This window comes from Saccopteryx leptura, chromosome 1 (genome assembly GCF_036850995.1).
Source record: "Saccopteryx leptura isolate mSacLep1 chromosome 1, mSacLep1_pri_phased_curated, whole genome shotgun sequence".
Classification (NCBI taxonomy): Eukaryota; Metazoa; Chordata; class Mammalia; order Chiroptera; family Emballonuridae; genus Saccopteryx; species Saccopteryx leptura.
The window spans coordinates 139,576,742-139,592,261 of NC_089503.1; the positions used below are offsets into that span (position 1 = coordinate 139,576,742).

Sequence of the window (15,520 nt, forward strand, 5' to 3'; positions counted from 1 at the left end):
ATGTTTTTACTTGGTACTTTTCCTTCTTCCCTCTCTTCCCTCTTCCTTCCTTCTTTCCTCCTCCTTTTCTCTTCCTTCCTTCTTGGGTGGAATTTTGCATTTTTAAAATACTTTCTTTAGACAGCCAATAAAATAAATTTCCACCTAGGACTTTTGTCTGAGAAGCAAATGCAATCAAATGTGATCATAACTATTGTTTCTAAATTTTTAAAAAAATGTACTTAACATCAGACAAAATTTAGATGTTGCCATAGCACTTATCTAGAAGGGTACGGGGTGCAGAATGGAATTGTTTGTTTTTTGTATACATATCCTTTAAAACATCTAAGAAAAGTATTTAAGTTCTATGTTTGATACTTGTATAAACAGTTGTGCATTCATTTGAGTAGTATTAAATATAGATTCCTGTTCATTTTTGAGTCTTATGTTTAGATACAGAAAATCTAAATATTGATAAAACTGAGCAAAAGTTGATCAAAATAATACCCTGATTTGTGTACAGATTAAATATGTTCTTTATTTCACTATTATTTTTATAAAGCTAGAATTCTAAAAAAAGCTATTTCACTAAAGCTCTTTAGTTTAAAACAGTTTCAGTAATAAAGCATGTAATATGCAATTTCCAAATCTGTTTTCTTTTTACAATCATAAATTCCATGGTGATTGTTTCTTGTAATTAAAAGCATTTTAAATATATGAGAGTAAGTCCTTTCAACTAGAAAGAAAATTTTTGTTCATTTTGAGCTAATAATTATTAGTACCACATATCTGGAGAACCATGCTGGATTAGGGGTGTGCTGTTAACCCTCAGGATTCATGATCTAGAAGGAGAGATAAAATTGAAAATTAATAATTACTGTAATAGCGATGTATGGTTAGGGCCTTAATTAGACATAAACAGTGCTGTCTTTATCACTTTAAAAAATGTTTTTATTGATTGATTGTACAGAGAGAGGAAGGAAGAGAGAGAGAGAGAGATTAATTTATTGTTCCATTTCTGCATTCACTGGGTGATTCTTGTATGTGCCCTGACTGGGGATCAAATCCACAAGTTTGGCGTATCGGGACACTCTCGAACCAACTGAGCTACCTGTCCGGGGCTATTTTCTGCTTTTGAAATATTGACTAAAAGTAGGTAAAGAAAGATTTGAGCTTTAAAGAATAATTTCTGAACATGAAGAAGATTCTTATGGAACTCATTTTAATCTATTTATGCAACAATTAGCCATGTTAAAAATTTTTTTGCCATAATTAGAAGAATTATATTAACAACTCTTTTTCTGAATTTAATTTTCTTTATATCATCCAAATACCTGGATATTCCCTAAATCTGAATGACAGTTAAAATTAGCTTCCAAATATTTTGGGTCATGGTTGCTATTATTTTTCTTCTAGTCTTAGAATGAGTTTTTTTATTTTTTGTTTGTTTGTTTTACTTTGAAATAAACAGGTTTACAGGCAAGTCACAGAAATTATAGAGACTTCCCTTATACCTTTAATGTTAAGGTCTTGTGTAACCATAATACAGTGATCAAAACCAGGCAATTAGTGTTGATATAGTTTTCTAATATGTAGACCATATTAGAATTTCACCATTTTTTTCACTAATATCCTTTTCCTGTTGTATGATTCCACCCAGAATTCCATACTGCATTTAGCTATCCTGTCTCCTTACTCTCCTTGATCTACAACAGTTCCTAAGTCTTTTTTTTTTTTTTTTCCGTTCATGACCGTGACACTTTGAAAAGTCCTTATTAGGTATTTTGTAGAATATCTCACCTTGAAGTTGTCTGGTGTTTTCTTGTGATTAGATTGAGGTTATACATTTTTTTGGCAAGACTGCCACATAAGTGCTAGTTCTTCCCAGTGCATGAAATCAAAGCTAACAAGAATGTCTATTGTCTTTTTACTGGTGATATTACCATGATGACATAAAGTGATGTCTGCTGAGTTGCTACACTGTAAAATTATTATTATTTTTTAGATTGTAAGTATTTGAGGGAAGATACTTTGAGACTATATAAATAGTCTGTTTCTTTTCAAGCTTCCCCCACTAATTTTAGCCTCCATGGATGGATCTAGCCTATAGGCAACCGTTATTCACTGTGGTGTTGTAATGGTGCCTATTTCCCCGATTCTTATTACTTTTTTTTTTTAATTTATTGATTTTAGCCAGAGGAAGGGAGAGAGAAAGAGACAGACACAGAGAGACAGGAACAGTGGTCTGTTCCTGTACGTGCCCTGACCGGGGATCAAACTGGCGACCTCCATGCTTCAGGCCAATGCTCTAACCAATCAAGCTATCTGGCCAGGGCCTTACTACTTTTATTACTTGTAATTCTTCTGTAAGAAAAACTCTTATTTATTTATTTATTTATTTAGTGCCTCTTCCTGGTTGGCCTCTATTCTTTCATCTTGCTCCCATTCTTTGAGTCCTTCCTTACTTTCTGGCTCAAGATCATCCAGGTTGATCTTGTATTTTGCCTTCTGTGCCCTTGGAATCAAGCACTTCTCAGAGGAACTGTTGCTTCTCTTGTTGGAGTTTGTATTTAGAAACCAAGATGTGAACACTAAGGTGTCCATTTTATTTATTGATTCTAATACTCTTTAGATTATTACTAGGAGCAATATTGGACTGTCACTATCTTCTTAGAATGCTTAACAAAATTCATTTTTAACTCCTGTCTATGATGCAGTGTGGATTACCTTTGTCTTAGGATTCCATTTTCTCTAAAGTTACTTTGCTCTTTTAAAATTGATAAAGTGATAAGAAATCTGATAAGGTGGTAAGAAATTATTTAGTGTACAAGATTTGTGAGTTTCAGTGAGCTCATATTTTATTTGATAATCACATATTTCTGTGCAGTTTTTAAGTCTAATAGTCCATCTTTCCCCAAGATGGAAAATGATACCATAAGCTATCTCACTGCATAGCATTGTGGAAACAAAGTATTATAGAATTTCAGATATCCTTGAATATCTGAAATTAGTTAGAACTTAGCCGATCTTTCCAGCAGCCAATAGATATCCAAGATTGGAACTATGTAAACTCTGGGAGCAGATCCAAAGATTTTCATAAGCATTTATATAGTAAGATTATCACATAAATAGTCATTGGAAAGTGTTATTTGGCCATGGCTTTGTAAGTTCATGCATCAGTTGAGCTGAATACCCTCCTAAACCTATTCAGGAAAGGTTTTTTGATTGGGCTATATGGCTACATATCAGGCTTTTTTAAAGCACTTCATTTTAGTCCAAGACTAAATTATCTGAGTATTATGGCAACTCTGGATGATTTGCTTTTTTGAACATGATATGCTATATCTAGCAATTTAATTAGCCAATAAACTTAGAAGTAGATAATCAATATTAAACAGAGCTTTGTGGCCCTGGCCAGTTGGCTCAGTGGTAGAATGTAGGCCCTGCAGGTGGAAGTCCCAGGTTCGATTCTTGACCAGGGCACTCAGGAGAAGCACCCATCTGCTTTTCCACCCTCCCTTCTCTCCTTTTCTTTGTCTCTCTCTTCCCCTCCTGCAGCCAAGGCTCTATTGGAGCAAAGTTGGCCCGGGCACTGAGATGGCCTCATGGCCTACATCTCATGTGCTAGAATGGCTCCGGTTGTAACAGAGCAACACCCCAGCTGGGCAGAGCATCGCCCACTAGCAGGCTTGCCAGGTGGATTCCAGTTGGGTGCCTGCGGGAGTCTGTCTCTGCCTCCCTACTTCTCACTTCAGCAAAATACAAAAATAAAAGATCCTTGTGATCTGTAGTAAATTGTTATATTATATATACTTATCTTTCATATGAACTTTTATCTGGATACATATACCACCACATCTGTGACTATAAAGAGAATAAAAGTATATTAATTTTATTTTTAATATTAATTTTATTTTTAATAGTAATTTTGACAATACTTGGTGGTCATTATATGTAACACTAATATTTATAAGAATGCTTTGGAGTATTGTATTTTCTCAAAAAATAAGCAGGAAAGTACTAAGACTCTTAATTCTAATTACTAGCAATGCAGTTATTTAAACCTTTGTGACTCAGTTTTCTTATAAAATGCCTTGCACCTCTCAGGTTTCTATAAGAAGTAAATTAGAGCCTGACCAGGTCGTGGTGCAGTGGATAGAGCATTGGACTTGGGCACAGAGGACCCAGGTTTGAAACTCCAAAGTCACTGGCTTGAGCACAGGCTCACCAGCTTGAGCACAGGGTTGCTGGCTTGAGCTGGGATCATAGACATGACCCCATGGTCACTGGCTTGAGCCCAAGGTTGCTGGCTTGAGCAAGGGGTCACTCACTCTGCTGTAGTCCCCCACCCCAGTCAAGGCACATATGAGAAAGCAGTCATTGAACAACTAAGGTGCCGCAACGAAGAATTAATGCTTCTTATCTCTCTCTCTTCCTGTCTGCCCCTATCTGTCCCTCTCTCTGTCTCTTTCTCTGTCTCTGTCAAAAAAAAGAAATTACATAATGAGAAAACTTTTAATAAATTTACACTGCTATATAAAAAAATAGTTTTATATTTGGAAGAGAAAATGTAGCTATTTGTGGTTCTATTTTGTTTTTTAATCAAATTCTACAAACTGAAAATATAAAATTTAATACTGTGTTAGTTGCAGTTAAAGCCTGTAATTAGTATGACTGCATATAAGTATGACAAAATAATATCTCAAAATAAACTTTTCTTTCTTGTATTGTTACAGTTGCATTTCTATAATCATATTTTTCTTAAAAGGGATGTGCATGTGGACTGTATACCATCTTAAGTAAAGCTTCCTGTAGTATTATTTCCTGATTTTATGAATTCATCTGGCAAGTCTAATACTTGCTCACCATTGACACCTCATTATAGAATTTAATGTATTATCCTAGGATTAAAAGCACTTGGGAAGAAACCCATAAAAACAAGAACGCTTTGTGTTCTAAAGTCCATGCATCAAAGTACCTAGCTCTGCCCTTCTTCAGTGAAGAGCAGTATCCCATGTAGCCTGTGCTCTCTGACAGGCATAATCCTTTCTTCAGGGCTTCTGTTGTCTTAGGAAATCACCTTCAATTGGAAAGTAATATTCCTTTGGTTTTATAATCTTTACCCAATTTTCTGGGCCAGATTTGTATAGCTAAATGGGAATTTATGTTCTAACCATAGTGTGATTCTAAATCTATTTTATCACTTAAGGCAAATTACTTTAAAATAAAGAACTATTTTTTTCTCTATATATAAATTTAAAGATAAATAAGGTCTGCTATTTCTATTTTTTATGTTTTACTGTATTTGCTTTTTATTGTTACTCACTTCCATTATGACAAAATAAAATAATTTAAATTCACTTGAAAAAGAGATTGTTGCTTCTATGTTAATAAATACTTGGGGCTCTATACAATTGAACAATCCTAAAGGCATTGCCATGTGATATTACATGATTGTGGTTATAGGATCATGGGTATAGGCACATGTCCAAACTCATCAAACTGTACACATCTAAACATGTTCAGTTTTTTTGTATATCTGTTATGCCTCAACAAAGCTTCCCCCCAAAGGAATATTCATATATAACCCTAACCCTCCTAAAATCTTTGCCTAATAAGAAAGCATACACCTAAAATTGAGTCACCATATTGATCTTTTTAACACCAATGGAGCTGAGAGAGTTTCCTGAAGGCAGCATATAGTTAGATCACGTTTTGTCATTTATCCAGCTTCTCTGCCTTTTGATTGGTGGTTTCAGTCCATTTACATTTAGGGTGATTACTGATACATGAGGGTGTACTACGGCCATTTTATCATTTGTTTTCTGATTGTTCTATAGCTCCATTTTTCCCCCAGGTGTTTCTGTCTACTTTTATAGGTTGTTTTTTTTTTATGTTTTTCTGTTTACTTTTGTTTATATTTTGTGTCTCTGCTCTAGATTTTTATTTTATGGTTACTGTGAGTTTCATGTAAAACATCTCATATCCAAAATAGTCTTTTTTCTTCTGAGAGCATCTTATCTTTATTTACCTATACAAGTTTGTCCTTTTCTTCCTCCCATTTTAACTTTTTTGTTGCCATAAATTATTATTATTTTTTTTAATTCTGTGAGAGGAGGGGAGGCACAGACAGACTCCCACTTGTGGCCTGACCGGGATTCACCCAGCAAGCCCACTAGAGGGCAATGCTCGGCCCATCTAGGATGTTGTTTCTTTGCTCTGTTGTTCAGCAACTGAGCTCTTCTTAACATGTGAGATGGAGGCCATGGAGTTATCAGCGCCCAGGGCCAACTTGCTCCAATCAAGCCATGGCTACAGGAGGAGAAAAGAGAGAGAGAGGAAGAGAGAGAGAGAGAGAAGCGAGAAGAGGGAGGGGTGGAGAAGCAGATGGGTACATCTCCTCTGTTTCCTGACCAGGAATCAAACCCAGGACATCCACACCCTGGGCCGACACTCTATCACTGAGCCAACAGGTCAGAGCCCACATTATCCTTTTTTTAATGTTGTATGTTTATTACCAAATTAAAGTAGCTTCAATATTTAACATTCTAATCTGTAATAGAGTTGCAATTTTCTGATTCTGTTTATCATTTTAGCCAAAGTTTTATTACTTTTTGCTTCTTTATTTCCAGTAGAAGAGTTCCTTTCAACATTTCTTATAAAGCATGTATTGTGGTGAATGCCCTTAGCTTGTGTTTGTCCAGGAAAGTCTATTTCTTCTTTGTATTTGAAGTGTAACTTTGTTGGTTAGATTATTCTTGGCTGACACTTTTTAATCTTTCAGTATTTTGAATATGTCATTCAGCTCTATTCTGGCCTGTAGAATTTCCATTCAAAAATCTAAAGATAGCCTGATAGGGGTCCCTTTGTAGGTTACTATCATTTTCCCCATGGCTGCCTTTAGAATTCTTTCTTTTTTTTTTTACTTTTTTAATACAAATGTGTCTTAGAGATGATCTTTTTGCATTGAGATAATTAGGTGGTCTATTGGGTTTTTACTTGTATTTCCAGTCCCTTCCCCAGGATTTGGAAGTTCTCATCTATTATTTATTTAAATAGTCTCTCCGTTCCCTTCTTCCTCCCTTCTCCTGGAGTTTCCATTATCTGTATGTTACTCTTTCTAATGAAGTCAGACAGTTCTTGTGGAGTTCTTTTTATTTTTTAAAAAAACTTAGTTGTCATCCACCTGAATAATTTCTAGATTTCCATCCTCGAGCCTACTAATTCTCTCTTCCATATGGTCTGCTCTATTTCTAATGATTTCTTAATACATTCCTCATCTCATTTATTGAATTCTTCAGCTCCAGAATTTGTTTGGTTCTTTTTTAGAGTTTCAATCTCTTTGGTAAAGTACCCCTTTTATTTATTTTTCTGTTTATTAACTTTATTCCTGAACTCATCGAATTACATTTCCTAGTTTTCTTGTATCTCACTGAGTTTCTTTATAACTCAATCATTCAGATCAGAATCTTCTAGAATTTTGAGTTTGGTTTTTGGAGAATTATCACTTTACTTTTGTGATATCCTGTTACTGTGATTATTTATGGTGCTTGATGAGTTATTCCTCTGCTAGCACATTTGAAGTGGTGAATACTTTTCTTATTTAAGTTCAGCTTTGTTTTCATTTTAATAATTTAGAGAACTTTATTTTCCAGTAGGTGACACTTTCTATATAGCACAAGTTTTTGGTTTCTCTTACCTGAGTTGGCTCTAGTTATATTTGAGAGCCAGCACTCTCCATGTTCCACCACCTCTGCCAGAGGTATCATAGGTGCCCTCTTCATTGCTGCTTGTGCCTTCAGGGTCACTGGTGCCTTGCTGCTCCTGGTGTTACCATGGTTGTGGGTTTTGCCATGATCACTAGTGCCACCACCAGGGTTATAGTGATGGCATGTGCCCCTACTGTGTCCAGGGTTGTCTGGATCTCAGGCAACTCTGCTGTAGTGAAAAGATGGAACAGGTAACAGGACTGGGGGGAACCCGGCTTCCAACCTCTCCCATTGCTGCTGCCCAGTTCCCTATGGCCTCTGGTGCCATGGTGGCCAGGAGGCCAGGGTGTCATACACTGCTCCTGCTGCCAGGTTCTTGGGTGGTGCATTGCCATTGCGGCGGAGGGCTGGAGTCATGGATGCTGATGGTGATGCTGTCCTTTTTTTTTTTTGCTGGGGCTGTGGGAGGGGGTATGGAGTTATAGGCTCTGTCTCTACTGCTGCTACTGCACTCTCTAGGCTACAGGCTCAGTCACCATGACAGGGGAACCAGGATTGTGGGAACTGTCCCTGTCTTTGTTCCAGTTCTGTCTTCTCTGTGCATTTCAGTCCACCAACATTCAGATGTACAGATGTGTAGATCTCTCAGGCATTCTAGTGTGTTGAGCAGAAGAATCTTTGTTGAGTAATAGATGTCCTACTAGTTGTATATTAGAGAGGAAAGACAGAGGAAGTGTCTCAGTCATGATGCTGACATCAATATCCCTATAAAAAAGCTTTTCTCTGCAATAAAAGTGTACATAGGACCATGCATTTTCAGTTTTTCCAGTAAATCTGAAGATCTGATATTCCTATGTCATAAGGTTATTGTCAAATAATGGATATGATGATACCTCTATATAAGAAGAAAGCATTATCTAAATATGACCTCAAAATTTTTGTCATTGGTTTACCATCTATTTACTTTTTGAAAACTTTAGATACTGTGTAAAAGAAGGTTTCAGTAAATGAAATAGAATGTCAAGGAGTAAAACCATTATTATAGTCATATAATTAGAGCTTTTTATAGTAGCATGAAATTTGACTCTAAAATTCAAGAGTTACATATCTTAGTTGAATACAGAGTCTGCAGTAGGTCCCAACACCCCAATTCAGGTAAACAAGAAATGTGGTCCCGGGTTCGATTCCCAGCCAGGGCACACAGGAGAAGCGCCCATCTGCTTCTCCACCCCTCCCCCTCTCCTTCCTCTCTGTCTCTCTCTTCCCCTCCCGCAGCCGAGGCTCCATTGGAGCAAAGGTGGCCCGGGCGCTGGGGATGGCTCCTTGACCTCTGCCCCAGGCGCTAGAGTGGCTCTGGTTGCGACAGAGCGACGCCCCGGAGGGGCAGAGCATCGCCCCCTGGTGGGCAGAGCGTTGCCCCTGGTGGGCGTGCCGGGTGGATCCTGATCGGGCACATGCGGGAGTCTGTCTGACTGTCTCTCCCCGTTTCCAGCTTCAGAAAAATACAAAAAATAAAAAAGAGAGAGAGAGAAATGTGGTGTTTTACTTTAGATACCAGCACTGTCAAAACTTTAGATACCATTACTGTCAAAACTTGTCCTGTTTACAGCCTGGGAATCTCTGTTATCCCACTGTAAATAAATCATCCAGGTCTGTGCACAGGGTTTTTGTGAGGGGTAATAAATTGGTGATAGAGTTTGTTTCCTCCTTTGTTGGCTCTGTCAAATTCTTTAATAAACTATATAATCCTTTTTGTTAAATACATCTCTAGATACTGTCCAGGTTTCTTGAAGTTTCATCATATCAAAACTAGAAACAAACTGAATATAGTCTCATAGAGATACAGGTTTGGACATATTCTTAATCAGCTTTCAGGAGATAAGGTGTCAGAGCTTCTTTTCAAAGCTTTAAGCACACAATACCTGCTCTATGAGTACTGCCGGAAATTGGAGGAGGAAGAGCAATCTGAGCTTGTAAATCAAGAAAGAATTTTAAAGCCTCTTCATGAAACACATCCCTGAGGAACCTCTCAGATTGCGCTGGCCATTTCAGGTTTCTTCAGTCTATCTCTTTAATGCTGGATTAAGTCAGACTAGGGCCCCTCGGGTTTGATAGGTTGTGAGAGTATATAATTTTTTTACTAATTTTCATCTATATAAACTTATAATGTTAAAGAAGCTTAATCTTGATTTTTATAAGAGACAGAAATCCCTCTGGAATGTTAGCTCTGTGTTGTGCCTCATACCTTGTAGAATTAATTCTTCTTTTTAAGCAAACTAAGCAAAAATCCTTATTTCAAATCAGTTCACTTTTTTCAGGTACTCTTGAATCATCATTTTTTCTTGGAGGCCAGAAGTTTCAGACCTATTTCCTGTAGTCTACTTTTAATTCGTGTACTAACTTTTAATGTTATTTACCCAGAAAAGTGACAGTATATATGCCCTGGACGCATAGAAAGCCTCTTGGACCAGCCATCAGTAGTACTCTGTTTATTTCTTATTGTCAGCACGGTGCTAACAAATTATCTGGATCTAAGTTCAAAACAGACTAAAGAGCAATAAAAGTGAGGGAGAGCACCCCTTAAAAGGGAAAATTCATAAAATTTATGACTATATAATTTCTATATTTCAAGAATTAAAAAATAAATAAATGAACAAGCAAAAGAAAGGCAAGGGCAGGGACTGGCCTATGGATTCTCTCACCTACTATATTATTGGGCTAAAAAAGTGAGAGAGAAGAGCACAGCTAGGGACATTCTTTTTGGTAACAGCAAGAGGTGATAGCTGACCACTTGATACTACTGGGTAGGGAAACACAAGAACATAGGAGTGGAATATTATGGAATCATTTGTGGTAGATGATAACTCCATTATATTCTGAGAGCACATGTCAAATGCTCATCATAATGGCCCTGATTCATTAAGAAAAGTTTAGATGGTATTTATGATTGTTTAATAAGGCAATGATTGATTCTAACCTACTTAGTAAAAAAAATTTTTTAATCATTTTAATCAATTAAAGATAAGAGTCTCTTATCTGAAATGTTCAGTAATGTGGAACATCCTGTTCCCTGGAAGTCCTGGAAAAACAGATCTTCCTTTTGTAGTCGAGACCATCGGTCTCTTCAGGGAAATTTTACTATATACATGTTACTACGCTCATTTGCCAGAAAGCACACTCCTAACCACATATCTTTCAAAAATATAATTTTTAAATAATAAAAACTTTTAAAGGTATATGACAAGTGTAAAAATATACATACCCTCACAATTAGACAAATGATTTAATCTTTTGGTAAGGTGGATAAGAGATGAGCATCTCTATTTTGAGAGTCCATGAAGTCCTTTGTTCTTTTTTTGGACAGTCTATCTCAAACTTTCTCACTAGCCATCAAGAGCAAATCTTGCTGAAACTTATTTTAGAAATGTACAATATGGGCATAATTTTTATGTGCAATAAAAAATAAATTCTAACCAATTCATATATTTTTATATTTCTTGAATTCTGTACCATCTTGCAGAACTTCAAAAGTAGCTTAGGACTCAGCTCTAAGAACCCTTCACTATCTTTATATAGTTTTTTAATAAGCATTCTTTCTGCCTGATGATTGATGTAATTCCAATGTAGGAAATTTAACACGGGCCTTTAGCTATATTTGTCATAACTTCAGTTTGTCTTATTATTAATATCAATTCCATTCCTAAGAAAAATATGTTTGTTAATTGATACAGGTAAGTATTAATTTTTGGCAATCACAGTTTAAAAAACTATATTATCTCTTCCAATTATAAAACTAAAATATGTCTTTTGCAAAAATTATCAAATAGAAAAGCATATAGATAGAAAGAAAGATAATCCTGTAATAATTCTGCCAAAGACAACTGTAGTTAACTTCATATTTATTTTTCTGGACTTTTTCATCATTATGCCAGAAATACACATGTGTAGTCTTTTTCATAATGTTATTTTATTATAATCTTGTTTGTAATATGCTTTTTAAAAAAAACGTTTCAAATGAAATTGGCCAATAACTTTTAATAGACAACTTGCTTTTAGAGGTATCTCTTCCTCTTAATTCTCTCATACCAGAATAAGATAGGGAATACAATGGATGTCAAGACTGCATGAATGTAGTTAAGAGATGAAAAATTTCTACCATTTTCAGCTCTAGGATTAGAAGACTGAGGGTACTGACACTCAGGGACTTATCCTCCATTGCTAATGGGAATTCTTTCTACCTCTCAGAAATTCAAGCAAAACAACAAAAACCTGACTCTCATTGCCTGGTAGCCTGCTACCTCTTCACTTCTCAAGTGGCCACTGATAATCTGCAAGGAAGCATTATAAATTACCTTAGATATTTGAAGCCTGAAATAAAACAATTACCAATTTGGCCACTTTAGAAAGTAAAAGAGGTGAGGGGTGTGTGTGTGTGTGTGTGTGTTTGTCCGTGTGCGCGCGCGGGCACACACACACACATATGTTGTTTTCTTTATTTTGTTTGGTATTTAGATGTCTCTCAGCAGGGGGACTAATACCATCATTAAAAGTTTGATTACAACCAGCATTCCCATTTAGGAATGGAGTTAACTATTCCAGACTGCTATCAAGACCTTATTTTAAGTATGATGTTTTTCTTTTATGTGACATTTTCTGAGGCTTTGCCAAAAATGACATCAAATATATAATTCGAGTGCTGAGTTTCTTCAACATTTTGCAGCACTTAATCAAATTCGAAAAAGCTATTTTTTTCACAACTTTATAGTCTAAACCTGTGAATATGTTGCATTAAAACTTTCTTTGAACAGTAATCTGTGTGGTATGAGATAGATTTTTTTGAAATAATTCATACAATATGCTGACATTTTTTAATGGTTATATTTTCAAAATTCTTCACATCAACTTATAGCAAATGGTACAGATGTTGCTTTAGAATATTAGCAATTGTTTATGCAAAAAGCAGAAAAGCCCTAAATTATATTAATAGCTATATTAAAGAATTTAAAATGCCAGAAAGAACAAAGAAAATAATAAAGTTCTCAGAACTAACATGATGTCAAAATATTAAGAATTATTAAACATCTATTTTGAAGCACAAAAGTAGTTTATATTGATTTTTTAAATGACCACACCAGAATTTAAGTTTATTTAAAGCATTATGTTGCTCTATGTTTAAAACATGAAAGTAGGCTAGCTTTCAGAAATATCTTGTGCATGAGAAATTTTTATCTTGACTACGCTCTGTTTGCATTGCATGCTTCTGTACAGTCAGAGTTTCAGTTCCGAAAGGAGCATCCAATCCTACCCCTCCATTTTATGCATGGTAAACCAAAGGCCAGCCAATGAGGGGGCTTACCCAGAGTCACAAAGAGAGTAAGAGTAGAACGCAGGCCCCCTGGCTTCCAGTCTGGTACTCTATCCACGGCTCCATTCTTCAGTTTGATCCAACCTTGAGTAGATCCAATCTGTGAAGTTTTCATTGGTATTTATTAAAATCCACTCTAATTTTGGTGAGAATAATTGATTCTAAAACCCCTTTAATAAACCTAGAGACCTTTAAAGAGCAAATTGTTATCATATATATTGTGCCTTTTCAAAAATTAAAGATATAATTTTGGAATGGGTCGCAAAAATTTAAATGTTATAGAAAATCAATTTCTGGCAACATCATAGACTAGGAGTCCAAACTGATCCTCCCCATGAAGACAACTAAAAATGTTAGATATAATATGAAAATATATTTTCCTATGTTTCTATGAACTTGTTAAAACAAAACAAGCAGTACTTAAACAGGGAATGAGTAAAGAAGTGAACTAGCAGAAGTAAGTGGAGCACCAGGTCTAGCTTTAATTCTAGCTTTAACTCTAGTTTGCTGAACTGGGTGAACTGGAGCCTTGTTTTTTAAGGTCTCACAGAGAGGGAATATAAAGCCTAAGGTCTTCCCAAGGTCAGGGGTGTCTAGTAGAAGACTATCCTAGATAGTTAGAGCCCAGAGAACCTTATCTTTAGTGTCAGGGAGGATTAGTCAGTCACCTCATTGTCATCAGAGGACTACAGGAAAACTGTCTATCTTGAATTATAGCACAGAGTATTTGGGGGCAAGAGCATGTCCCAGGAACTGTAGCCACAGGCAGCCTTCCCATCAGTTTGGAGTCCCAATTTACCCTGCTTGGGTGGCCTCAATATTCTCCAGCCAAGAATTTATCTGGAAATGATCCTGGATCCTTAGTGCCCCCAGAAGTCGGATACAAGCAAACATAAATCCTTTTAGGAGGAACCTGCTTGAATAATTTGTCCTCGAAGTGCAAAAGAAAATGGGTGGCTTTGACTGGAAACACACACACCCTGTGAGTTCATAGGGTGTAGAAGTGGGTCCGAAAGGTAATGCAGTGCTTTGAGCAGCCTCTTAAGGAAAGGGGATAGAGAAGGGAGTCCAGAGCCTGGAAAGGTGATGTTTGTAACTCCCTCCCACTTTGAGTCTGGCTGGCTGCAGGCTTGTCTGCATTAGTACAGGTCAAGTGGAAATGGACAGGCCTGTATGGGCACAGCTTCAAATTTTCTTAATCCCTGAAATTGGATTAAAGTGATCCTAAATTGTTAGATCCAGGAACTGGCAGAAGTCAATATAATCATCAGTGGAGGAAAATAGGTGTTACTTTTTTTTTTTACAAACAATTCAGCAAATGCATTGTCTGGCATACAGTAAAAAATAGCCAGGCACATAAAGAGACAAAATCAGTTGACTAAAACCCAGTAGAAACAAATGGAAACAGTCCTAAAGGGACTCAGATAGTGAAATGATCAGAAGCAGTCTTTAAAATAAATATCTTTACTTTGTTCTTGAAATGCAAAGACAAAGTATCCTTCTTAAGAAATTATAAAAGAAAAAAGCAAATTAAATCCAAAGAAAGAAGGAAATAATAAAAAAAGAGCAAAAAAACAGCGTAATAGAAAACAGACATATGGTATAGAGATGACAAAGACAAGCACTACTCTTTTTAAAGGACTAAGTCACATCGGTAAATTCTTACTTAATGAAACTAAATAAGAAAAAAAGGTGTAAATAATCATCAACAGCTTTTAAAAGGACAAATTACAGATCCTACTAAAACAAAAATACATTCAAGATGATATTGTAAAAACCTCATGCACCTAAAACAAGACTCATGCACCTTCCCAAGACTAATCTAGGAAGAAGTAGGATTCTGAAAATTACTCTTAGAGAAATCAAGTCCATAATTTAAGAGTTGTACAAATAACACCAATCTTACAGAAACTCTTTCAGAGCATAGAAAAAAGGAGCACTTTACTCTTCAATTTCTGAAGCCAGTATAACCTTGATAAGAAAACCTAGTAAAAACATTGCAATCTCCTTAAATTCTAAGCAAAATACTAGTATATCAAGTAAGCAATATTTTCAATACTTAATATTTATACATCCTGACGATTTGGAAATATTTCAAGAATGCAAGTTTGGTTTTATATTCAAAAGCAACATATAATTTACCTCAGCATTAGAGTCAAGAGTAAAATTTCTTTATCATTTTAATAGGAGAAAGAGCATTTAATAAAATACAACAGTGTTCATGATTTTTGTAAAACATTCTAGCACACTGGAAATAGGACTGTACTGTTATAAAGGGTACCTTAAAAACACACAGCAGATATACAGAATGGTATGATGATATCTGCTAAGTTTTACTGTATCAAAATTTAAAACATCTGTTCATCAAAAGACACCCTGAAGTGAATGAATAGGGGTCGATATTTACAACATATCCAGAGTATCTAAATAACTTATTATTAATTGATGAGAAAGATAACTCAAAGAA

At 35.8% G+C, this 15,520-nt stretch overlaps 1 protein-coding gene across 2 annotated transcripts in view; it reads left to right on the forward strand.

Moving 5' to 3' along the window:
* CWC27 (CWC27 spliceosome associated cyclophilin) overlaps window positions 1–15,520 on the forward strand; it is a 199,451-nt gene that overhangs the window by 105,889 nt on the left and 78,042 nt on the right. The gene's annotated exons all lie outside the window — the stretch shown is intronic.